Source organism: Meriones unguiculatus, chromosome 4 (assembly GCF_030254825.1).
Source record: "Meriones unguiculatus strain TT.TT164.6M chromosome 4, Bangor_MerUng_6.1, whole genome shotgun sequence".
Classification (NCBI taxonomy): Eukaryota; Metazoa; Chordata; class Mammalia; order Rodentia; family Muridae; genus Meriones; species Meriones unguiculatus.
This window is the reverse complement of record NC_083352.1, coordinates 141788084-141813550: the sequence shown is the minus strand read 5'-3', so window position 1 is coordinate 141813550 and position 25467 is coordinate 141788084. Positions and strand designations below refer to the sequence as shown.

General features: G+C 40.6%; 1 pseudogene; it reads left to right on the top strand.

The window, feature by feature from the left end:
- The first annotated feature begins 95 nt into the window (after positions 1-95).
- LOC110566165 (1-phosphatidylinositol 4,5-bisphosphate phosphodiesterase beta-4-like) overlaps positions 96-25467 on the top strand; it is a 43308-nt pseudogene continuing 17936 nt past the window's right edge.

The following is a 25467-nucleotide window of genomic DNA, read 5'->3' as shown; positions in this document are numbered from 1 at the left end:
TGGATCACCTCATATAACGGTGCTGGGCTTGAGTGCTCATCATATAGCCTAAGACAGATACTTCGCCCATTATTTTTATTACAAGAATGGGGGAGATGCCGGGGACCAAGAATCCCAGGCACGAAGTCACGGCTGATGCTGGCGCCAGGGTATGCAATCAGCTTTGATCACCTGGAAGATTGCGTCCTGAGAAGATTGCTTCCTGAGACCGAGAATCACCCCCCACCTGACCGGTTTTAACAGTTAATGATAAAACCTTGGAATGCCTCAATGACTAACCAGATAACCTCCTGCCCCTCTCTCTCCAATTTTTTACTTCCTTATTCTTTGAGCTTAAAAGTAAACCTTTGCCCCATAATAAACGGACTTTGACAAGGAAAACTGCTTGGTCCCGTTCTTCTCTCTCACCCGTTTTTTCTTTCAGGCTTGGCCCTCTTTGAAGACCCCATGAATTACCGTCCCCGCAGGCGGGTACAGATTTTGGTTGAAAGTCTATTTTATTACATATTAGAATGACTATTCCAAATTGCTTCTTGGGTCTGTTTGCTTGGAAAACCTTTTTCCAGTCCTTTACTATGAGATAATATCTATCCTTGTTGCTACATGTATTTCTTGTATGCAGCAGAATGATGGGTCCTGTTTACACATCCCTTCTGTTAGCTTGTGTGTGTGTGTGTGTGTGTGTGTGTGTGTGTGTGTGTGTGTGTTTTAACTTGGGAAATTAAGACCACTGATATTGAGAGATATTAATAAGCAATGATTGTTAGCTCCTGTTATTTTGATGTTGGTGGTTTTAGTGTGTTTTGTATGTTTCTCTTATTTTGGTTTTGCTGCAGTGGCATTATTTATTTCCTGTGTTTTCTTGGGTTTAGTTTATTACCTTTGGTTGAATTTTTCCTTCTAGTATCTTCTGCAAGACTGGGTTTGTGCATAGATATTGTTTAAATTTGGTTTTGTAATGGAATATCTTTTTTTTTTTCCTCCATCTATTGTGATTGAAAGTTTTGAAATAAAAAAGAAAAGAAAGTTTTGCTAGGTATAGTAGTCTGGACTGACATCTGTGCTCTCTTAGGATCTGCAAGATGTCTTTCCAAGCCCTTCTGACATTTAGAGTCTCTGTTGAGAAATCAGGGGTGATTCTGATAAGTTTGCCTTTATATGTTACTTGCCCCTTTTCCCTTGCACCTTTTTATTTTTCTTTGCCCTGTGCATTTAGTGTTTTGATTATTATGTAGTGGGAGGATTTTCTTTTCTGGCCTAATCTATTTGGTGTTCTGTAGGTCTTTTGTATGTTTATAGGCCTTGGAGTTGGGAATCTTCTTTTTCTTCTATTTCCATTATTCTTAGGTTTTGTCTTTTCATGGTATCCTTGATTTCATGGATGTTTTGTGTCAGGAACTTTTTTTTAGAATTAACATTTTCTATGACAGATGTATTGATTTCTTTGATTGTATCTTCTACACCTGAGATTCTTTCCTCAATCTCATGTATTCTGTTAGTAATGCCTACCTCTGTAGTTCCTATTTTCTTCCCTAAGTTTTCTATCCCCATGATTTCTTTAGTTTAGGTTTTCTTTATTGTTTCTATTTCCATTTTCAGGTCTTGAACTGTCTTATTCATTTCCTTTACCTTTTGCTTGTATTTTCCTATCTTTCTTTAGGTGATTTGTTAATTTCCTCTTTAAAAGCTTCTATCTGTTTGATTGTATTTTCCTATACATTTTTAAAGGGTTATATTTGTTTTCTTTTTAAATGTTGCTATTATCTTCAAAAACATAGATTTAAAGTCATTTTATTGTGTTTCAGTTGTGTTAGGGTATCCAGGTTGTCTTGCAGTGGGGTAACAGGGTTCTGGAGGTGCCATATTCCCCTGGCTTTTATTGATTGTGTTCTTATGATGGCCTTTAGGCATCTGGTTTTCTTTGGCATTGGCTGGATGTTCCTGGAGCAGCCCTCCTTGGGATGGTGGGTGTGGTTGTAGACTGGCTGCTGGATCTTAGGAAATATCCCACAGTTCTCCTCAGGTGGCTATGTCTCAGTTAGACCCACTGGCAGGGGATTGGAGTAGGGGTATCTAGCCTGTATGATCCTGAGGACTGGCAGGTCTCAGGAACCCAGGAGCCCTCCTCTCACTGGGGAACTTCTGTAGTCACCCCACCACTCTGTGACCTCTGAGCTCAAGCTGCCCAGACAGCATACAGGTTGGGTGCCACCATTTTGGAGCAAGATCCTGTATGCTCCTGAGATCTGGCCCATCTCCTCAGGGAAAAACAGGTAGAGCTGTGGACCAGAGGCTGGGATTGTTTAACTGGATCCCAGGAGTTTTGTTGGTCAGAGGCTGAAACCATGAGTCCCTGGAAGCTGGGAGCTTTCCTTGGGAAGATGGGAATAGCTGGGTGGCCAGAGGCTGGATCTGCTTGTTCCCAGCACCCATGGGCTCTCTGGTACCTGGAAAACACAGACTCTGGCATTTTGAAGTCTGCAGCATGGCTTCCCACTAGCTTTGCAGTCTCTGTGGTCCTGCTACTCAGAAAACATGTGCACTCAATGCCACCATCTTGGATCTCCTGGGTCAAGCATTTCTAATGGCTAAGAATTCTTAAGGGGGCAGTTGAGAAACAACTGGTGTTGATATAATATTCTTGAGGAATGGAAACAATTTATTCTAGTTCATTCAAAGGCTGAATTCTCTTCTCACTATCTGGTTTCAATCAGAGCATTGCATTGTGATGCTTATTTTAAGCATCACCTGTCTCAAGTTTGTGTAAACTTGTTCTCTGTTTTGCCAATAAAAACAACCAGCCAATGCTGAGCAATGTAGAGAATAGGGTAGGATATCCTGGTCTGGAGGGGAGGAGAAAGAAGGAGTAGAAGGAGAGACCCAAGAGGAGAGGACTGGGAAACATCAGGAGACATGAACCAGACCTAAGATATGACTAAAAAGGGACTATAATGAGGGAAATCTGAACAGCAGGAAGCTACACTTGGAGGTTTAGGATGGAGTAATTATTGTCCAGCATTGTGCTCTAGGTAAATGAAATAATTCCTAGTCTCTGTGTGGTGATTTGGATATACAACTGGTTTAGGAATAACCAATGTTTAGATAAAAGATAATTAAATATTAAATATTAATAATCACCAATAAACCACTAACCCCTAACCTTGGCCCTGACCCTAACCCTAATCCTGACACTGACCCTAACCCTAAAATTTAATTCTGACTCTAACCCTGACCCTGACCATAACCCCTGACCCTGACCCTATGCCCTAACCCTGACCATGACCCTGACCTTAACCCCTAACCCCGGCCCTGACCCTGACCCTAAAACCCTAACCCTAACCCTAACCCTGACCCTGACCCTAACCCTAACCCCTAATCCTGACACTGACCCTGACCCTAAAACTTTAACTCTGACTCTGACCCTAACCCTGATCCTAATGCTAACTCTGACCCTGACCTTTACTCTAACTTTGACCCTATCCCTGATCTAAACCTAATGTTATTTCTGAAGATTGTTGTGGGTACCATTGTCAATCATATTTTCTAACCCTAATAAAAGTCCGGTGTTGTTTACTGTCCTGCACAGTCAGTAAGAAGTGCTTCATTTCATAGGCTGAAACGGTTAGATACTTTTCCTCTGAAGCATAGTCAGTATGTAAAATTTTACAAAAACAAGTTTGTCTTTAGCTAATTAGAGGACAAGTTCAATTACAGATTTCTCTCCTCCTCAAGCTCCTCCATACATATGTCTTCTCTCTCATCCTTATGTCTAGTGAGCCTGTGTGGTATATTATATTTACTACTGATGTATCTTTTAGTTAAGCAGCGGTTATTCCTAAACAGCTGTATAACCAAATCACCACACAGAGACTCAGATTTATTTAATTAACCTAGAGCACAATGCTGGGCAATAGTTACTCCAACCTAAACCTCCACGCCTGCATAATTTTCTACCATTCACATTGACCCATTATACTTGCTTTTAGTGGTATCTTAGGTCCATTTCTCCACGTGGTTCCAAGACCTCTCCTCCAGATTTTCCTCCTTCCTCTCCCCTGCTTCCTTCCTCTTCTCCCCACTTCAGACCATGATGTCCCACCCTATCCTCTCCATTGCTCTGCTATGTGGCTGGTTGTTTTAACTGGCAATTTAGACAACAAATGGTGGCATGTTTACACAAACTTGACGCAAGTGATGCTTATTATAAGCATCACAATGCAATGTCCAGATTTAAACCAGATAGTAGGGGAGAGAAATAAGCATTTGAAAGAACAAGGGTAAACTGTATACATTCCAAAATAACATTATACCAACAGGAGTCACATGTCAAGTTCTGAGAAATGTTTCTCATTCTAAGAAATGTGTTTTTAGATGTTTTTGATATGTGAGCATCTCGAAGTGAATTTATGCAAAGGCACAGAGTTTAGGTCAGTTACTATACACAATCTCTTGATGAGATCATGCGCTGTAGCAGACATGGGCTGTAGGACACACAGGTGATGTGCAGCACAGATGCTAACTATTTTTACTGGTAGCAATACACCATATCCCAAGAGTTAATGACAATAAGAGGAATTTTCTTATCTCATGTATTTACTAGGCAATACTTTTTAACTCTTGAGTTTTATGCACTGCAAATAATTATATGTCTATATTTGTACATGAATGGTGTTATAGTATGTTTGTTTCCACTAGTATCACAACAAACACATGAGTAATTTGTGGTGGTAGTGTGTTTATATGATGGTGTGTTAGCAGTAAGCGATATGAATTTTATGACTGTGTTATGCTCTGATGGAACTTGCCATGTATAATGGGCCCATCATGCTGTGTATGACTATGTGTGAATATTCTAACTATTCCTATATATTTTCTTGTCTCATATTAAAATATTTGTTATCTCTACTTCTGTAATTCATTACTATAAAAAGGATTTGTATGTTAATGATAATTTTATTTCTATAATATAAAAATACTATTAAGCCAGTGATAGACCTAATATGAATTTAGAAACACAAGCCTTAGAAACCACTGTATGCCACGAGTACTCTTGACTTCTGCAGAGAGTATTCTCCTGTTAGGCCCAGCAAGAACCTAATTTTCAGGGAGACAGATGAAGGGAACTCAGGAGACTGAACCAATGCAAATGCAAGAGGTTTATTCAAGCCAGCTGCCCTCCAAAACAGTGAGGAACAGCACTGAGAGACAAAAGCCTGGGGTTTTTAAAGGAAAAAGCATGGGGAAGCTCGGGGGGGGGGGGGGTGTTGCAAGCTTGACGGTAACAGGATTGGGTGAAGAGGCTATAGGGTGGTGGTTGACTTTTAAAATGATTGGTATATTTTAGGGGCCAAGTCCATCTAGTCCTGCCCCGTTCTAGGTGGGGGAGCTGAGACAGGCTGGACTGGTTGCCAGGCAACTCTATCTTGTTCTGTAGATCTGGACATTCCTCTGCAGCAGGGTGGAGACCTTTGGCATTCATTTGCAACAGGGTGGGTCTTGTCTCAACCCACTAGCTTCTCTTTTCGTCCTTCTGCCTTCTGGAAATGTACTGGGAGAACTTAGTTTAATATGGGGTGTAGAATTCATAAAGAAAGCTGTAAAATTAACTTGTTCCTTTCACTCCCTCACCATTATGGCTCTCCAACATGAGCAATTACTTGCATCTTTCAGAAGAACTGAACTTCCAGGCAAGAAAGTGGATTGTTAGACTAGACATCCTCAGTCCTGGACAACTACTTTAATATGGTTTCAGTCATTTAACTTGTTTAAGAGGATTTGGGAAGCCTAGATATGTACTCAGATGTCATGCATGAGAAATGCTACAATCAAACAACCAATATCTAAGCAATATGGAGAAATGAATCAGCTTCTTTTGGGAAGCACTTGCACTTTGTTGTGTTATGTTTCTTTGAAAACCGATCATCACAGACTGAGTTATATTACTGGGCTCAGAGTATGCTACTCCAGCACGTGGTATCTTGGCATACAGTGTAAATTAAGCTGAGGGAATGAATGATGGTCACTCTGACTTTTCTCCTTTTTCTGTGAGAGACCCTCATACCCAGGGGAAAGGAAGGAAGACCCAGAGATGACAGGAAGAGTATGAACAAACTTGGTTTGATAAATAGCTGAGATGTTAACCCATTATCCAGCTTTTATAATTTCTACATGTTGACCACTTAAAATGAAACCTGTGTGTAAAATCTACTTTTCCTCTATTTTTATGGATTTTTTTTCTGAAAATTCTATATCATGTAATGTATACTAAATAGATGGTTTATGCCTTGAATATAATCTGTCTTTTGCTGTAGGAGTGTCAGTCATGAGACTTGCTTTGAGCAAGGAAGGTTATTCCTATGACATCCCTAGAATATGCTAGCACCTATGGACTGTTTTCAAATCAATCTGTTCTCTTACTGCTCCAGATAACTCATCATGTTTTCCACCTACCTTGTAAAGTCCTGATATAATGAAGCCTATACTATGATCATAAAGTTCACCTAATGCATTTATTAAGACAATTTTTAAAAACTTTATATTCATCAAAAATTTCATTATCCCCTAAGTGAAGGCACACTTGGATAATAATTTTGATCAGTGTTTAGGTGGAGGAGATGGGGACTAATATTGTTTTTTTTTGTTTGTTTGTTTGTTTACCTTCTGTTCTCATTCTACTTCTGTGGTCTATGTGTTTATGAACTCTAGGATATTATTGTGCATCAACCGGATTTCATAGTGGATTCATCATGGCAGAAGCCATAGGTTTTTGTAGAGGTAGTCTAGAATCCACAAAAGACTAATTCTAACACCACCATAATCTGTTTCATTTTCAAAAGCAAGAAGAAGCTTCTATTGACAGTGGGTGTTAGTCAGTGCAGAACTTGCCCAAGCCGAGAAAAAGTGACTGCATTTGTTGAGCTCCAAAAACAAGTTGAGTTTTTGTGAACTAAACCTTTACCCCAAAAAGCTGAAGGAACATTATGGAAGCAAAAAGAACGTGTGAGCTAGAGGATGGGAAAGAATGTTATTAAATGCTGTCCTCTGAACATGAAATAGTCATAGTAACCATTAACTCTTATACAGAGGTGTTTTTTGTATGAGACCTGTACAAGATCTGGCCATCCAAAGTTCTAGTATGGCTTGGGTAGGGGCGGTGCCTTGATGTCCCACCATCACCTGAGGGATTATTGGTAGTTAGTTTCTGGGTGAAGGAGAATCATTCTTTGAAGATGTGGCCACTAACAGAGTGCCCATGCTATAGTAGAAAGCCCCATATGCAAGTGTTCTGCCCAGTTCAAGAACCCCAAAAGACCAGGAATAAACAGACTCCACTGTAAATACATGAGGTTCTTTTTATTGTAAATTACAAGCTGCAGCTTGGGCCCACACCCACCACCTAAGTGTTGGGAGCCAAGCGCGGTGTGCTCACATTAGTTGGGTGATTTAAAGATTCTGGTCCCTCCCAGCATGCTCAAGGCAGGGGCAATTCCTGCCTGGCAAGCATCTATTGGTCAAAATGTTACATTTTGAATCGATTGGCTATAGGAAGGTCCCCAGACCATTAATGACCTGGTGTCTCTCCCTAGGGGGATAGTCCAGTTTCCTAGCAACTGTATCTCTAGTGGGTGGGGAAAGAATGCAGTGAGGCGGCCCTTCCCCTTAGGGCATTACTGTACTTCTTTACCTACCTAGTTCAGGCCTTAATAATAGCTGCTAATTTATCTTTTGGTCTCTCACAAGCATATGTGGGAAGCACTGATTGGACTTAGTGGGTTATTAGAAAGAGAGGAGGGTAGGGAGGGGACATTAATTTTGTGTGGGAAAGTGTTTGGGAAGATTCTCGAAGAGTTGGAGGTAGATATCAGGTAGATATGATTATATTATATATTTTATATCATATATATTTTCTTTTATACATGTAGGAAATTCTGAAAGAATTAAACAAAATTTAAAGTACAACATAATTTTCTGAAATGTTACTGCAAGTTTCATCACAGAAGAACCCGTTGCTAGGTGCTGAGCGACAAGTACTCATAGGCAACGTGAGAAGCTTCCTGTTGACAGTGAGGAAATTAAAGCCCAGAAGAGAAAAGGAAACAGTTTACTTGTCATTCCTTACTGTTTGTTCTTGCCAAGAACTCTGGTGGAAAATACAGACACTTTAAGAACAGATTTTTATTAAAAGAAATAATTTGTTAAATGTCGTCTTTCTTTCAGTTTAGAGAATGATTTTTTTTTTCCTAAATATAAAACCTGTGGTTAGTGTATTTTTCTGTATTTTGAAATAAACAGACTTTTTTCCTCAGTCACTAAAAGCTTTATCACAGACTCTTACCTACTGCTTGTGTTTAGATATATACCTGTGTATATTTTCTTAACTGCTTTGCATCTCTGTGAGGAAAAAAAAAGGGCAGAAAGCTTTATTTTGGCTTACAGTTTCATTAAAAGCTTTACTCCAGCTCCCGTATCATTTGGACAAGGGCTGTGGTGGGGCAAGACTTTGGGCAGGGAGCACCCCATTGGGCTGAGCAAAAAAGTCTAGAAAACTGAAGTAGATAAGTTTTCTTTCTTTCTGTCTTTCTTTTTTTTTTTATTGTCTGAGTCACTATTTTATTGCTTTATTGCTGTGAAGAGACAGCATGGCAACTCTTTTTTTAATTTTTATTTTTTTATATTAATTACAGTTTATTTACTTTGTATCTCAGCTGTAGCCCCCTCCCTCATTTCCTCCCAATCACACCCTCCCTCCTTCATCTCCTCCCTGCCTCTAAGTCCACTGATAGAGGAGGTCCTCCTCCCCTTCCATCTGACCCTAGCTTATCAGGTCTCATCAGGAGACAACTTCCTGAAAAGAACACCAACAACACAGGCTCTAAGATCAACAATCAATAAATGGGATATCATGAGACTGAAAAGCTTCTGTAAAACAAAAGACACCGTTGTCAGAACAAAATGACAGCCTACAGACTGGGAAAGGATCTTCACCAACCCTATGTGGACAGAGGACTAATAACCAGAATATATAAAGAACTGAAAAAGTTAAAAAGCAACAAATCAAGTAATCCAATTAAAAAATGGGGTACAGAGCTAAACAGAGAATTCTCTGTAGAGGAATATAGATAAGTTTTCTAACAGCGTCCCTCTAAACCCCCTCCAAGCTAGGAAACTACAAATGTGTCAGTCTATTCATAAAGTCAGAGGCCTGGGGATCCAATCACCTCACAAAGCTTAGGGAGGAAGCCGCATACACACAAGCTTTTGAGGGACATCTAACATCCAATCTGTAAAAGCAGGAAACAGTTTGAATCATGTTTGCTTTTTTATTTGCTTAACAACAAGTTGGGAGACTTTTGCTTGACAGAGGCTGTGAATATTTTTAGGAGCCATTCTCCTTTGCCATTGTTAGGCAAACAATGGCTCCTTTCCAGACCTGATTTTAATAAGCAAGGGAGTGTTTAAATGTGTAGTGTATTTAACGGACTGCTTAGTTAGGCTCCTAGAAAGCCAATGTTTTTCTGCCTTAAATGGCACAAGAGTATTTTTGTCCACAGGCTTTGCATACATTGAGTTATAATCAATTCTACTGAGAAAATTGTCTTTGGTGTTGGGGTCTTTCAAGGGCACAGAAATTAATTAAACAATTCTTTTCACCCAAAGTGTACAAGAATATTCTCATTCTCCACTCCCAAAACCATTACTTATTACCATTTTCTTAGTCCTATACTCCATATGTGTTTTTTGAAAAGGTTGATGAAGTAGAGATTGTTCTGCCCAGTTCACAAATCCCAAAAGACCAGGAACAAACAGACTCCGCTGTAAATACATGAGGTTCTTTTTATTGTAAATTACAAGCTGCAGCTTGGGCCCACATCCCCCACTGCCAAAGTGGTGGGAGCCAAGCACGATGTGCTCAGGTTAGTTGGTGACTTGAAGATTCTGGTCCCTCCCAGCATGCCCAAGGCAGGGGCAATTCCTGCCTGGCAAGCATCTATTGGTCAAAAATGCTACATTTTGAATTGATTGGCTATAGAAAGGTCCCCAGACTATTAATGACCTGGTGTCCCTCCCTAGGGGGATGGGCCAGTTTCCTAGTGTTGTGCCCGAATCGTGATATCTCAAAAGACCACCACCAGGAGCTGAGTCCGTTGTAAACCACATGAGGATCAAGCTGCAGCTCGGGCTCACACCCCCCACCGCCAAAGCGGTGAGAGCAGAGAGCCCTGTGCTCAGGTTAGTTGGGGGATTTAAAGATTCTGGTCCCTCCCAGCATGCCCAAGGCAAGGGTGATTCCTGCCTTGCAAGCATCTATTGGTCAAAATGCTACATTTTGAAATGATTGGCTATAGGAAGGTCCTCAAACCATTAACGATCTGGTGTTCCTCCTTAGGGGGAATGGGCCAGTTTCCTAGCAACTGTATCTCTAGTGGGTGGGGAAAGAATGCAGTATGGCAGGTTCTTCCCCTCAGGGCATTACTGGACTTCACCCAGCTAGTTTAGGCCTTAAACTTTTTGGTCTCTCACTACCAATTGTATCTCTAGTGGGTGGGGAAAGAATGCAGTAAGGTGGTCCTTCCTCTCAGGGCATTCCTGGACCTTTCCACCCACCTAGTTCAGGTCTTAATTAATAATAGCTGATTTTTAATCTTTTGGTCTCTCAGAGATATTTTTAGCAAATGGAAAACTTATCATTAATGATATGTCAGTGTCAGACTGGATTCTAGCTTGAAGAAAAGCCAGGCATTTGAGAGTTCAGGGTCATTTGAATTAGCCTTAGTCTGTTTTTGAAAGTCTCAGAGGTTCTTATGTAAAGAATCAAACCGTTAACTCACTTTTGGTCAGTAAAAATGTTATGTCAACTTCTTGTCTTCAGAAAATAATCTTGGGTGTTTTTACCATGGATTTTAAGGGCTAATTGCTTTATTACAATTTGTATGGTTAGATGAGGGTGGAGTTACTAGTTCCCCATGGAATGTCTTCATTGCAAGGTTAAAGGTGAAAGATAACTTTCAGTTAATAAAATTTCTATGTGCAGCATGGTGTATTTGAATGGAAACAAGGACATAAGTACTTGAAGGTTTAGTTAAGGGACAGGCTTTTATTGTAGATATGAGGAGAGTACAGTCAGAGGCATATGAAAGAGTTCAAACTGAACTAGGCCATGAGAGAAGAAAGAGAACCAAAAGAGCACATGGCTCAAATGGCAGGGTTATATGCTAAAAAGAATCTGGGGGAAGGGAAGCAAAACCTCTGGGCTGGAGAGTTGTAGGAGAGGGGGCAGGAGTGGTGGTGTTGAGAAGAGCAGGGAAGAACCACAGGTACTGAGTGAGTTTGGCATCCAGCATGCACTTTGGTATGCTAATAAGCACCACAGTCAGCCACTTGTCCAGAGTTTCTCCAGGACCTGGAAGTATGTTTCATTGAAAACGGTATGTTGTTAAGCAAACGCACATGTATTGCTTTATTCAGACAGAAGACACAAAATGGAGACTGGCTTAGTTGGCTTGGGGGAAGCTGCAGGATTCATTTAAAATTTTTATTTATTGCTTAGATACAAAGTTTTTAAGATAACAATCCAAATGGCATAATGTTTCTGTTCTCAAACCTTTATGAAGAACCACAACGGTGTTATCCAAGTTCATTATTTGCTGCATTCCCAACCTTTTGACAATTCTATAGACCTTCTGGAAACCCCATGCAGTTTCAGGAGGCCAGTGTATGTGTTTCTAGAGCCATGGTAAAGAATCACCACAGATGAGTAGCTGAAAGCATCAGACTTTTCTCTTTTACAGAAGTTTCAAGTGAAGGTAGCTTCAGGGACACATTCTCCTAGAATCTAGGAGAATCCATTCCTGGTCTCTTCAATTTCTGGTGTCCTCCAACACTCCTTGAGTTGTGGCAGCATTGCTCTAGTCTCTGCGTTCATGGTCATGTGGCTTCTGCTTCTGCTTCTGCCTAATGTTCTTCTAATAATGACATTTTCGACTATAATTAGAGCCTACACAACTGATACAGAACTAGCTTTCCACTCATGATCTTCAAACACATTTTAGAAACCTTTTTTTTGAGCTGTAAGTTAACATTCACAGCATGCTTGGGGAGTCATTATGTAGCTCACTTTCCCAGCCAGGTACCTTGGACACACTTGGTTTCATATACTATCCTCTGTCCACCTTATATATAAAAATGAAGCATGTGCCCAATAACAAATATTCTTTGACAAAATTTTGGTCAAAGCTGGCCTAGGACATTGGAGTGGCAGAACAGTGTTTTCTTTGTAGTTAATTCTCCACACTTGGGGCAGGCAGTAACTACTCTATAAAGAATGAAGGATAGAATATTCTCAGCCAAATATGTTACTTCAGCCTTTCCTTAGAAGTGTGGATTCTGTTTGTCATGAACGGCATTTCCTCCCCTTGAAAGTGCTTGTGTGAATTTCAGTGTACACAGAACAAAACTCAATGCATTTGCCAAATACGTTGGTGGAGACAGCAGCCAGGCAGGTTACAGCAAAGTAAGAAAAACACTGTTAAAATCAGATGCTTTCTGGTTGCATTCTGAGTTTTGGAGTTGGTGAAAGCTAATAGTCTGCAGACAGCAGCTCTGAAAATTTTATCAGAAGGATGTTAGGAGAGTTCAAGAACTGGATGGTAAATAGCTGTCAACATAGTCTGAAATAAATCTGGCTTTGCACTTACAGCATTTTAACCTTATAGTTAGGAAGTCCTGATAAGCCGGTCAGTCTACAGAATCTTCAACACTGAGATGTTTTTTTCAGAGAACTTGAGGTGACAGCATTCTGATGAGTAGCAAGTCAACAGGTTTAAATAAAGATATAGGACAGAGTAAACTAAAAACAAACAACTTTCTTCCTCTGTTTACTACAGTTGTGCTGTGTGGGTGCCAGGCTATCTTCATGGTTGTACATGCCCTTGACTGTTTAGCCTCTCAGCAGGCCCCCTTGGATCCTTTGTGCTCTTGTACTGTCTGCAGTTTCTTATCATGTTCTATTTATCTATTTATTTATCTATTTATTTATTTATTAGTATACAATGTTCTGTCTGCATACACTCCTGCATGCCAGAAGAGGCACCGGATCTCATTATAGATGGTTGTGAGTCACCATGTGGTTGCTGGGGCTTGAACTAGGCCTCTGGAAGAGCAGTCAGTGCTCTAACCTCCAAGCCATCTCTCCAGCCCTCTTGTCATGTTCTTTAGGAGGAGCTTTCTGCCGTGTTTTATGAAATAAGCCTGTTGTTCACATCTCCCCTCCTAGCTTGTCCCTTCCAAGCTCTCTTGGGAAGATGTCTTCTGCTGCCTATGTAAAATAATCTGTCCAGTTGTGTAAGAATGCAGACAATGGACCCATGTAAAGCCCACAGGCTTCCTTCCAGTAGCTGCTCTGTATGTTTACACTGGGAAAGCTGCCTCATTGTGTCAGCTCTTTAATGGTCATTCCCTTGAAATCCCCACCCTCCTCAGGTGGTGAAGAAACTGAGGATGGCAGGGGTGACTCCATTTTGTTTCTCGGACTCTGTCTTAAGTTGACTGACCTTGGAGTGACTTGACCCCCACCTTTGGGTTCTGAGAAGGGCCACATAGCCCCCCACCCTGCAGGTAGTCATAAATGCCACAGAATGTGTTAATGGGTCCTCCACTCCACACAGCAGGCTATCATACAGATATCTTAGATATCTGTCTGTTTGGCCAGGTAGCTTAGAACAATTTGCCTAAAGGACATCTTGATTGCTGAACCCCCTCACCCAAAACTTTCCCTTCCCTGTAATTGCAAAGCTTGGAATTCCCTGCTCACTGTTCTTCCCTTTCAAAACTTTGCCTCCCTGAGATTCGGGGCCTCACTTTCTAACCTGCTGCGCCAGGGAAGGTTGGCAGCCCGAGCTTAAGCTTGAATAAAGATAATAATAAATAATAAAGATAATAGTGGTCTTTGGGGTCTCTCGAATCAGGCACAACAGCGGTTCCTTTTTCTTGGGGCCTGTGTAGTGAGTTAATGCTTGTTCAGCAGGTGGGAGAGGGGGAATTAAACCCTCAAGTCCCTTGTAGGTGAGGACTTGCAAGGCAAGCTGAGAATTTGCGTGGAAGAACTTTTGGCATAGCCCATAATCGCTTAGCTGCTTGGGACATTTGAAGTGATAACAAAAAGGGAGTAATGGCCAGTTCCCTCCCCATCTCTTTAAGAGGTAACCGTTCATCCTTTTTTTTTTTTCCTCTATATCCAGTTGGATAATTAGACATACATTTATTTGTTTATTTAAAAAATAAATTCATTGGTTTAACATTTTCTGGTACTATGTCTTCATTGTATCATCTATGTAAAATAATTCACTTGTTGCCCCTACTGCCCTAGGAAGTATTTCAGAGAATGGTGCCCCATCCTGTTTAAAATCAGACAAATTTGGGGTACTTCACTGCCATTTTCCCAAAATGCCTTATTCCTTAGTTTGATCCCTAGATCTCTGAAAAAACAAAAACAAACAAACAAACAAACAAAAAACAAGCCAAAACAAAACAAAACCAAACCAGAAATGGCTTCCATCACTATTGCTGGTGTTATCCCTACAAAGCAGAACCAGACACCAGTATCCTTTGGTCCAGATGTTCCTTCAGCTGCCACAGTCCCCAGAGGCTTGAGTGTAATTAGGGTATTGTGGATGGAATGAGTACTCCAGTAGGAGGTGAATATTTTAGTAGTGATACCAGTAAAGAAGGCAGAGAATCAACCCCTTTTCTGCTTAAGTCTGGCTACTTGTGTCTACTCTGCAAGAATCAGAGTTATACCAGTGAAAGACAATGTATATGAGTAGAGACTCTCTTCTTTTTTTTAATTGCACTTATTTATTTAAAATTTTTTAATTTGTTATAATTTATTTACTTTGTATCCCAGCTGTAGCACCCTCCCTCACCCACTCCTAATCCTGCCCTCCCTTCCTCTTCTCCTCCCATGCCCCTTCCCCAGTCACTGATAGGGGAGGTCCTCCTCCCCTTCCACCTGACCCTAACCTATCAGGTCTTATCAAGATTGTCTGCATTATCTTCCTCTGTGGCCTGGTAAGGTTGCTCCCCACCCCCAACAGGGGGGAGGTGATCAAAGAGCCAGCCACTGAGTTCATCTCAGAGAGAGTCCTGTTTCCCTTACTAGGGAACCCATTTGGAGATTGAGCAGCCATGGGCTACATCTGTGTAGGGGTTCTAGGTTATCTCCATGAATGGTCCTTGGTTGGAGTATCAGTCTCAGAAAAGACCCCTGGGTCCAGAATTTTTTTCTTTTTTTTTCTTTTGGTTCTGTTGTTCTTTGTGGAACTCCTGTTCCTTCCAGCTCTTTCATCACCCCCTTCTTTCATAAGATTCCTGGCACTCTGCCCAAAGTTTGGCTATGAGTTTTAGCATCTGCTTTAATACCCTGCTGGGTAGAGTCTTTCAGAGTCCCTTTGTGGTAGGCTACTGTCCTGTTCCATGTTTTCTCCCTCTTCTGATGTCTATTCCATTTGCCTTTCTGAATGAGGATTGATCATCTTACCCAGGGTCCTCCTTCTTGCTTAGCTTTTTTATGTGTATAGATTTTAGTATGTTTATCCTATATTGTATGTCTAATATCCACTTATAAGGGAATATATACCATGTGTGGAAATAGCTGAGATGAGTCAGGAGAGGTAGAAAAGAAGGCCTGAGTGGAAACCTAGTCAAAAGTGGCCCCACAGAATAGGAACCAGGAAGGAGGAGCAAAGGATTTGCTAGCAGAAAGCAAACAAGACAGTTATGGGATTTGAGTGCTGTTAAGTGACTGGATAAGAAGACTTGGTAGCATTGAGGTCATTGGCAAGTTAAAAAGAAGTTTTGGTAGATGTTTTTCTTGGAGGAAATGGAGCACTAGAACAGACAGGCAGAGAAGAATAAAGATTATTTCTGCCTCTGAGAGCTTTGCCTTGAAAGAAGCAAATAATGGGCTGGTGCCTGAAAAGAATTTGAGATGTGGAAGGGGTGCTCTTGAGTCTGGATGATGTTTAGTGTGATGGATAAAGGGTCTCACTATTGTGAGACTCATGAGATCATAGCAATGTAATGGTGTACTCTGTGGTAGGTAGAGTAGGGATCTTTACTTTGTGAAGATGGTGAACAAAGATGTAGGGAGAAGGATAGGACATTATTTGTCTGAGGAAAAAGTCAAAGCAATATTATAATTTCTGATAATAGGGATTGTGAGTACTGTGAGAGTACAGATGCCCAGTAAGACTCAAGAGTGTTGCCGTGCTACACAAAGTCTTCATCAGTACTGTTGAAGGTTGGGCTAGTATAGCAAAACTATCAAACTGGTTGGTTCAAATAACTAAAATTTATTTCTTGGTGCTTTCCGGGGGTGGGTGCCAAAATTAAGGAGAGAGCCAATATGTTCCTGGAGGCTCTTTTAGCAGGTGTATTGTCCCATGGTTGAAAGAAAATGGGGAAGTAAGAGTTTTCTTATCTTCTTCCCATAAGAGCACTAACTCATCATAATTATGATGAGTAATTATGACCTAATTACTTCCCACAAGCTCCTTCTCCAAGTTCAGATGTGTCCTGGCTTACAGTTTGATTATGATTAATCTACTCTAACAATTGAAAATTTGGGCTAAAATACATCTAATACACTTAACTGTTGGGAGCTGGTCTGCCAGGCTGCTTTGTTATTTAGATCTCAGCAAACTGCTTTCAACCTGGCCTTCACTGGAGTCAGTGATAAGCTACAGTGACAGCAGGTGGGATGTCTTGTCAAAGTCACACCTTGACTTCGTTGTAAATTCATTCACTGTACTGAGATGCTTTTGCTTTGATTTAAGAAGGATTTACTGGAATAAACTGGTGACTAGTGTCTACTAGAGCCCTCTTGGAAAGATCCCATGTGTTGTGTGTTGGTTTATTAATTTTCTTTCAATCCTCACTCCTGCCTCAAGAACCGTTGGAGTCTGCTGGAGGACTCTGGCACTTATCTGATTGAACAGTATAGCTTAGCAACACAGTTACACTTTAGGGTTCTTTACCCTTGGGATTATGTGGCTGACAAGCAGTCACTGCTTTGTATCACAAGAGGACATCAAACTGTTTCTTTAGCTAAGAAAAGATCAAACTGAAAGCAGAGTTTCCACTGAATGAGTATCACTTTACACACTCATAAATTAAAAAAAAAATCATATATCAAACCATAATTAAGTTGGGTACCATCAGTTCATCATAATGAAATTAAGGTTCACCGTAAGCTTTTGGTGGGGATGCAAACATTGAGTTCATGACAGTCACAAACTTGAATGCTGGCTTAGTGAAAATGACCATTTGTGCTTCGTTTTATACTTAAGGGGAGGTGGCCACATTGATAACCCATTTTCATTCTTCATGTTTTAATCCTTAGTGAAAATTTTACAGTGAAACAAGTGAAGACTGTCAACAAAGGAGGGAAATTACATCAAGATTAGAATGTCTAAAGTATAAAACACTGAAAATAGAATATTTAAAGTATTTGTTTTTAATGATGGCTCTATGTCAACAATAATTATCATTTAAAGAAATAAATAGAATAATAAGTTTACATATGCTTATTTACATAAGTTTGGGCTAATGACTTTGGAAATTTGTCCTTTAGAGAGGTAAGCAAATCATTTTCTTTCTCTAATTTAGACTTCAGATGACCTTGAACATGAAAACAACAAAAATGTAACAAAATAACTCTCAAGCATTTTTCCATTAGGAGACACCCACATATGGCCTTCTCACATTAAACATTTTCTACTGTGTTGATAATCTTCCTAGACCATGCAATGTAAGGGTTAGTGATTACAGGTATAGTGTTGATGGGTCTAATTCACCTAGCTATAAAGCATTCAAAGGAAAGAATCAGCAATAAAACTATTAAATCTGATTTAAAACATAAGGTAAGACAATTTTCCTAAAAGTAAATATTTCATGCAGTAAGCTATTTCCTTATATGGAATGAGATTTCAGTCAAAGGAAAAAAGTTGCACGAACACTAGCATATTGAACTTGAGAACAAAAATGACCAGTAGTTCATCAGAGCCATCTGATAGCATAGTGAAAAAGTGATCTTGGTTCTAATGATGTTGATGTTATGAAAGGTTAGCTTCACACTGCATACCTTATAAGGCCTTCATTCAGTGGTGTCAGACACTGCCCTTATTATGAAGAAAGTGTTACTTTTTTCTTTTTCTTTTATTTTTATTAATTATAGTTTATTCACTTTGTATCCCAGCTGTAGCCTTCTAGCTCCTTGGCCTGGCGGAGGACAAATAAATGATTCCTTGATTCAGAGTAACATTACAGGTCTGTTTTGGCCTCACAATGGGGTCCCACGAACATATTGCCAACTTCTGTCTTGGGAGAATTCCTTCCCAGTTCTCTTCATATGCAGGAGACCAGGCCTTATGCCTAAATCATAGAGCTGCTATTGTCAGGCCTAGACACAATAGGCCTTGTTGCCAGACTCAAAAAACAGGCCTAAATGTAACCTTTTACCATCCCTTTTTAGCTAAGGGACAATAAATGTTCATAGTAGTCTCACCTATGTCTCATGGTAAATTACTAGATACAAAGGCCCCCCTCAAAAAAAATATTGCTTGAGAGTCTAAGAAAATGCCTTAAGATTGGTAAATGTAAGTTATACATGACTGAGAGTCTAAGAAAGCATCTTAAGGTTGACAAATGCAAGTTATAAATATTCAAATGTCTAAGAAAATGGTTTAAGATTGGTAATTTGGTAAATACAAATTATAAAGGTTTCAAGGTCTAAGGTGATTTAAGATATCCTAAATAGGTAAAAATGCCTAATATTTCCTCCTGTTCCTATGCTACTGTTACATTGACTGTCCAGAACTTTGACCTTTATCAATAGAGCTCTGATTTATTAATCTAACTATAATACAAAAACATTTCACTAAACCACCCACTATCATGGTTCCAAGTTCAAGATTTTAAATCCCTATAATGTATCCTTACACTAAAAGTTAAGATCAAATGAGTTTCCCTTCTACTTCACAAAAGGCTTGTGCCTTTTCAGAGCGCATCTTAAAGAATGCTTATGCTGTTAACACAAATGTGTATATCCACTGCTTTTTCTACAATGTATATTTCAGTACAGATTACAATTGTAATGCTAACATGTCTAAAGTTTAATCCCCTTTGTAAAATTTAAGAGTAATTCTTGTAAGCTGCAAAAAATCACCTAAATCCACCTCTCAGGTCAGTTGGGCTCCAGATAAGTACTTCACTTATTGCCTATCTCAGAAGGTGGGATTTCTCCCCTTTCCTTGGTTTTGGGACTTCCCTTTACTGGTTACCAGGTTGCCATCTGCTGCATGCAACACTGGCTGGATTGGTGAGTTCTCCTCACTGGCCAGCCACTAGATTGATGAGTTCAACTCATTTATCAGCACAAAATGCTTCTCTTGATAGGGGAAGCTTGACTGTTCGATGTCCAGCAACTTCCTACTATCTTTTGAGATGGAGGGACTCCCCTCAACCATAGTCTTCACTAGCTACAGTTGACCCTCTCTGCTGGACCTCCACTTAGGGCTTCTTTTTCCTTGGGAGAGCCTCCCATGCACACACAGTCCCTTTTCTCCCCCCTCACACTCACACAGAAATATCCTAGCTCTAGGTGGACTGTGCTCTCTCGGGCAACTGTGCCCCTGATCTCTGGCCAAAAGCTGATGAGCTATTGGACCAGGAAGTACCATCTCTACTGAGTCATACCTTGCCTTTGGGATGCCTCTGGAAGCTCACTGGCTTCTCTGCCTCCCAATGAGAAACACCCAGACACCCGTTCCTCCAGATTCTCCTCTAGGATGTCTTCTGGAGAATTTCAGGTTTCTATACCTAGTGCCTGCTAGCACTAGGGCCTCTAACTTTACACACTTTTGTAACCGAACCTCGCCTCAATGACAGATCTAGAATAAAACCTTTTCAATTATTGCCAGTGATTGGGTAAATAAAGGTCCCCTCAGGTAAATAGAGGTCCCGTGTTCAAGTCTCATTGATCCAGATCTTCCACCTCTGTTTGCTCTCCCAAAAGTTTTTAATGTACACCCAAAGAATTTTCTCCATAACCTACTTAACTTTATCTTCTGCCTATATATATGTTTCAGTGTCCTGCCAGACACAGATGTTTCCTATAGCCACAACAGCGCCAAAGCAGCTACCACAAGTGTTCAACTCTGACCTCGCAGACTTCCATCAAGCTGGACCTGCACTTTCCCTCCCAGCCATGGATGTTCTTGCAGACCCTGGACAGCATCAAAGCAGCCAGCTCTTCCTGGACTTGGCCAGCATTTCAGCCTTTTGAGCTCCCTACAGTGCCTCCAGTGTCAGCAGGAAGTAGCCAGAAGAGAATCTACACCCGTTATTCACTTATTAACAAAAGGCTGAAGTGGTGTGCTTCGGGACCAGGACAAGCAGCTTCAGGTTCTCCCAGTGTTCCTCCTTCCCTACCTGCTGCCTTGCACGGCTGGCAACTCTCTACTGACAACCCTCTACCCTAAATTTTCCAGGGCAGAGGCTTCTCCTCCTCCTCCGGACCATGTAATCTGACTATTTTGTTGCTATTATTTCTTCTCCCTCTCTTAACCACTTGCATCACAAACAAGAGCGGCTTCCAGTGAACCTAAATTTATATACTTTAACTTATTTTACATGAGAAGTAGCCCAAGTTCCTCATTTTTTAATTATAGAAAAAGGGAGGAATGTTAGGATTTTGGAACTAAACCTACTCCTGGGTTGCCTAGCAACTTATGAGGTCATCGTGTCGCTGGCCAGGTGGCCACACCTGGAAGGCACGGTTACCTTCCCTCTTAAAGGGACCAGCCAGCCATATGGTCCTTCTCTTGGTCTTCCTTGCTCTTGGCCTCTTGCCTTCTGGCCCTCTCCCTTTTTTCTATCAGGGTGTCCCCTCTCTCTTTTGCCCCTCTCTCTTTCCCCCATAATGTCCTGCTCTCCCTTCTCTCCCTCTCTTCACCTCCAGATAATAATCTCTTTTCATATAAAAGATCTGTTGTGATCATCATGATTTAATTCATCCCCTTACAAGCCCTCTCCTCCATCCCCTCCCAATCCTACCCTCCCTCCCTCTTTTTCTCCTATGCTCCTCCCCCAGTCCAATGATAGAGGAGGTCCTCCTCCCCTTTCATCTGACCCTAGTCTATCAGGTCATTAGGACTGACTTCATTGTCTTCTTCTATGGACTGGTAAGGCTGCTCCCCCCTCAGGGGGAAGTGATCAAAGAGCCAGGCCATGAGTTCATGTCAGAGACAGTCCCTGTTTCCATTACTGGGGAACCCTCTTGAACGCTGAGCTGCCATGGGCTACATCTGTGCAGGAGTTCTAGGTTATCTCCAAGCATAATCCTTGGTTGTAGTATCTGTCTCAGAAAAGACCCCTGTGCCCAGATTTTTTTGTTCTGTTGCTCTCCTTGTGGAGCTCCTGTCCCCTCCATGTCTTTCTATCTCCCCCTTCTTTCGTAAGATTCCCTGCACTCTGCCCAAAGTTTGACTATGAGTCTCAACATATGTTTTGCTACCCTGCTGAGTAGAGTTTTTCAGAGGCCCTCTGTGGTAGGCTACTGTCCTGTGCCCTGTTTTCTCCCTCTTCCAATGTCCATCCTGTTTGCCTTTCTGAATGAAGATTGAGCATCTTATCCAGGGAGTGTATTATATTTTAACTTTCTTTTATCTTCTTCAAGGTTTTTCATGTTATTCATAGTTATGCATATATTTTATTGTGTAATGCCGAGACTGATGGCTGTCATGGGCAAAATTTGCCTGTTCCCTGGATTCTCACTCACAATTCAGAACACTGAAAATCTTGCCTTACTGTTTGTGTGGACCTGTTGCATTTTGAGTGAAGTGTCTTCTTATTTCCTAACTTGTCAGCCTGAAGGAATGCCCTCCTGTGTTTATGAGGATGCTCTGAGCCTAGATTGCATTTCCATAAGATGGTAGAGTCAGCAGTACGCAGACTGTCTGATTTGATGTTTTCCATATGTTAGCTGAATGATTTTAGTACACAGGGGCTCAGTCCTGCTCTGTGACTAGTGGGAATTCTCATGTTACACAGTGGTACATTCCATAATCCTTCAAGTTCAGTAAGAAAAAAAGGTTTTCGCCCAAATGCAGCAGACCCCTAGAACAGCCAGGCAGGCATCCATCACAGTTTAAGCTTATAGCACTGATGTTATTATCATGAAACACTTGGGACAAGAAAAGGTGTGGCTCTTGCCCATATTTGGCATGGTGGGTGGAGTTGGGCCTATATAGAAAAAGATGGAAACAAAAGCAAGTTGTGTGTATAGATGACTGTATTACAGGCTTTTATAGATGAAAGTAGGTTGATATTAAAGATGCAGAAATAAAGTCATAAGCTAAAATGAACAAATAATCTAATTGACCATTGTATACTCATTGTGTACACAAGCTGCTTCTTTTCCTAGATTGAGTCTCTTCAGGAAAATAACTGTAAAGTTCTCAACAAACTACCGACCAGTTGTGGGACATTATTTTGTTGTCAATTGTGTTCATTTTGCTTTGATTTTTCAAGAACTACAGAAAATAGTTTAGAGTTTGTTTTTCTCTGTACAAAGCAATACAACCTATGTAGCAAATTATCAGGTTCTTTTAATAGTAAATGCTTTAATAAAAATGACTGAATCATTATATGTGTGCTGAAAGTTCTGGAAGAGTTCTATTGTAGAGCATGGTCTCCAGCTCACCATCATCAAGACCTGAAAACTGGCTGTGGAATGACAGCAATTTGGGTCTCCTCCTGCAATTTGTACCTACAAAACCTGTGGATACACTAATGCTGGAGAGCCACTCATTTGAGCTTGTGTGTTGGTAATATTGCTATCACTGTTGTTGTTGCCGTGCAACCCAGTACAGTTTCTTGAATATTTTAAATTCCTTTGAAAATCTAATAGATAAGATGAGTGTTCTCAGGTTATCTCCTTTTGCGCTATGATTTTTGAAAGTAAAGCTTTAAGAGACCAACAAGGTCTGTTTACATTTGAATTTATGTAGATGCAAATGCTCTTTAGTTGGGGTGCCTAAAGCTAAATTATTAGTCCCTTTGAAGCCATCAGCTTAAATGTGTTTGTCCTTATGCTCAAGGGCCTGGTCACTGTAGAAGCTGAGTAGGCATGGATAGCACCTTATAAATATGTAGATGCTACCATGAATATCCATCCGTACTTGTCCACAATGATCAATTACACACAGCCTGGGAAGCTTCAAGGTTTCCATGTGGCTGAAGGTAACACTACAGGTTAAATGCAGTAGCTTTTCTGCTTCTCTGTTACACTGGCTTGCACCTTGACTTATTGACGGTTTCTTTTGTGGACATCCACTTCACCTGACTCTATTCATAGACCATATATAGTCCCGTGTATGTGGTGGTATTATGCTGTCATTCTCTGCATCATCCACAAGGTGGCTGTGAAAGACTGTGGCTTGTTAGCTTGTAGCATTCTATATACTTTCATAAGGCTTCTTTATTTACTTTATAAACTATATTAAGAATATTTATGAGGCACAGTATTTGTCTTGAATCCTCTGTGTGTATATTGTATAATCTCTGGCTGCAGCAGAATGAGAAGTTAATCTGTGGGTACAATGTACCTTGAGGTAGGGGAAATAAGATTTGATGTTCTGTGGCACCTTATTCCTATTCAAAAGCTGGTTTCCTACAAAAGCTGATTCAAGAGTAGTTAAAAATATTTCCTAACCATTTCTGGTCTGAAGTACATTATTATCAAAAACTATGTATCTTAGCAATGACTATGACAGTTGGGATACATATAATTTGTTTAGTGATTCCACATTTAATTCAGCATATGCGCAGAGCTTTTTTTTTTTTTTTTTCAATGCAGTTTATTCAGGAACCTTGAACAATCATCTGACCCTGGGGAAAGCCAGCCCACAGCTTAAATAGCCTCTGGGTAGCCAACCCCAGCGTGCCACGTGGGCAATGCAGATAGGTCCACATACATGGAAGCAAGCCAGATCCTCAGCCTTAGCCAAATGTGGAATTGTTCGTGACAGAGAGCACTCACCATCGGGAAGGTGGAAGGCAGAAACCAGCTCCATCTTTAAGGCATAGCATTCTGCAGCTCTCTACAGTTCCCCCTTTTTGTTTTAGACGCATCAGGCAAGAGTAGAGGTCTGATCTCTGATATTAGAAATAAATTGGGACTTTGTACTGATGTTCATTTAGGTGTCATCCACCCAAAGAGCATCAGACCCGTTCGATACTTTTTTCTCAGAGGCGGGACCTGGGGCATCAACCCGCATGCAATCAGACATGCTCTTCTCAGGGTCGAAAGCGGCTGACCCTGAGTGCAGTGCTTAGCCTCGCATCCTGAGCGTAACATTTTAGCTTTTTATGGTAGCCAACCATGCTTGGGGATGCGCAGAGCTTTAATGAAACCCAGAGAAACTGATGCAGTCATGCAGCATGAGTCACAAATACTTCCCGATTTTGGATGTAAGACTCTGGGTATAATTGTATCGGCTGCTTGTTTTTTTAGGGATTTGTTGGCTGAGTCTCTGAGTATATCTTTGCTTTTCTTTTACAGAGTGTAATGTTCATTATGACATGTCTTCTTTTAATGACTCAGTTGACCTTAGCTACTTGAAGGCATAAGTGACTGAATTTGTAAAGTATCCTAATGTACTGTGTGGGATGGATGGTGCTCCTTAGAATTGGCAGGGGTCTTTGCAGTTAGACTAGCAGCTATATATAATTTTAATATATAGTTTTTTTTGTATAATTTTTATCATATCGCTAATAAAATGATGTGTGTGAAAGAAGACTGTGGCAGCTGTGATGATCTCCACAAATGTGAATAGTTTCTAGAATCCACACTGTGACTGTGATTTCTCTCAAAGCATCATAATAATGGGATTTGTCCTGTGTTATCTACCTGTTTGTCATTGTCATCTTGCACATCCAGTTTTAGTTCTTTGTTGTGTGTTCATCTAGGCTGCTTTTGGATTTCCTTAATAAATTACCCAGTTACAATAAGCGACAAACGAGCTGCATTTACCCCAAGGGAAGCTGAGTTGATTCCAGTAATTACATGCCTCAGATTTTCTGGAACGCTGGTTGCCAGATGGTTTCACTGAACTATCAAACCCCAGGTAGGAACCAATGTCCAGTGACCCCAAATTCCACAAGAACACTAGGACAGGGCAGCCTTTGCAGCTGCCTCCATTCGCTTGAGGCATTTTTTTTTTAATTTTTTTATAGGAAGCCGCCATGTGAAAAAACATTGTTTTCTTGGCTCTACATAATGGTAAGATATTAAATCTTCAAAATGAAGCCATAAGAAAAGATAATATTTCAATTTTAATCCCTTCCATCAATGCCATGGTTTCTAGTCTAAAAATGGTTTCTAATTTTATTTCCTTCTGGATCAAGTGT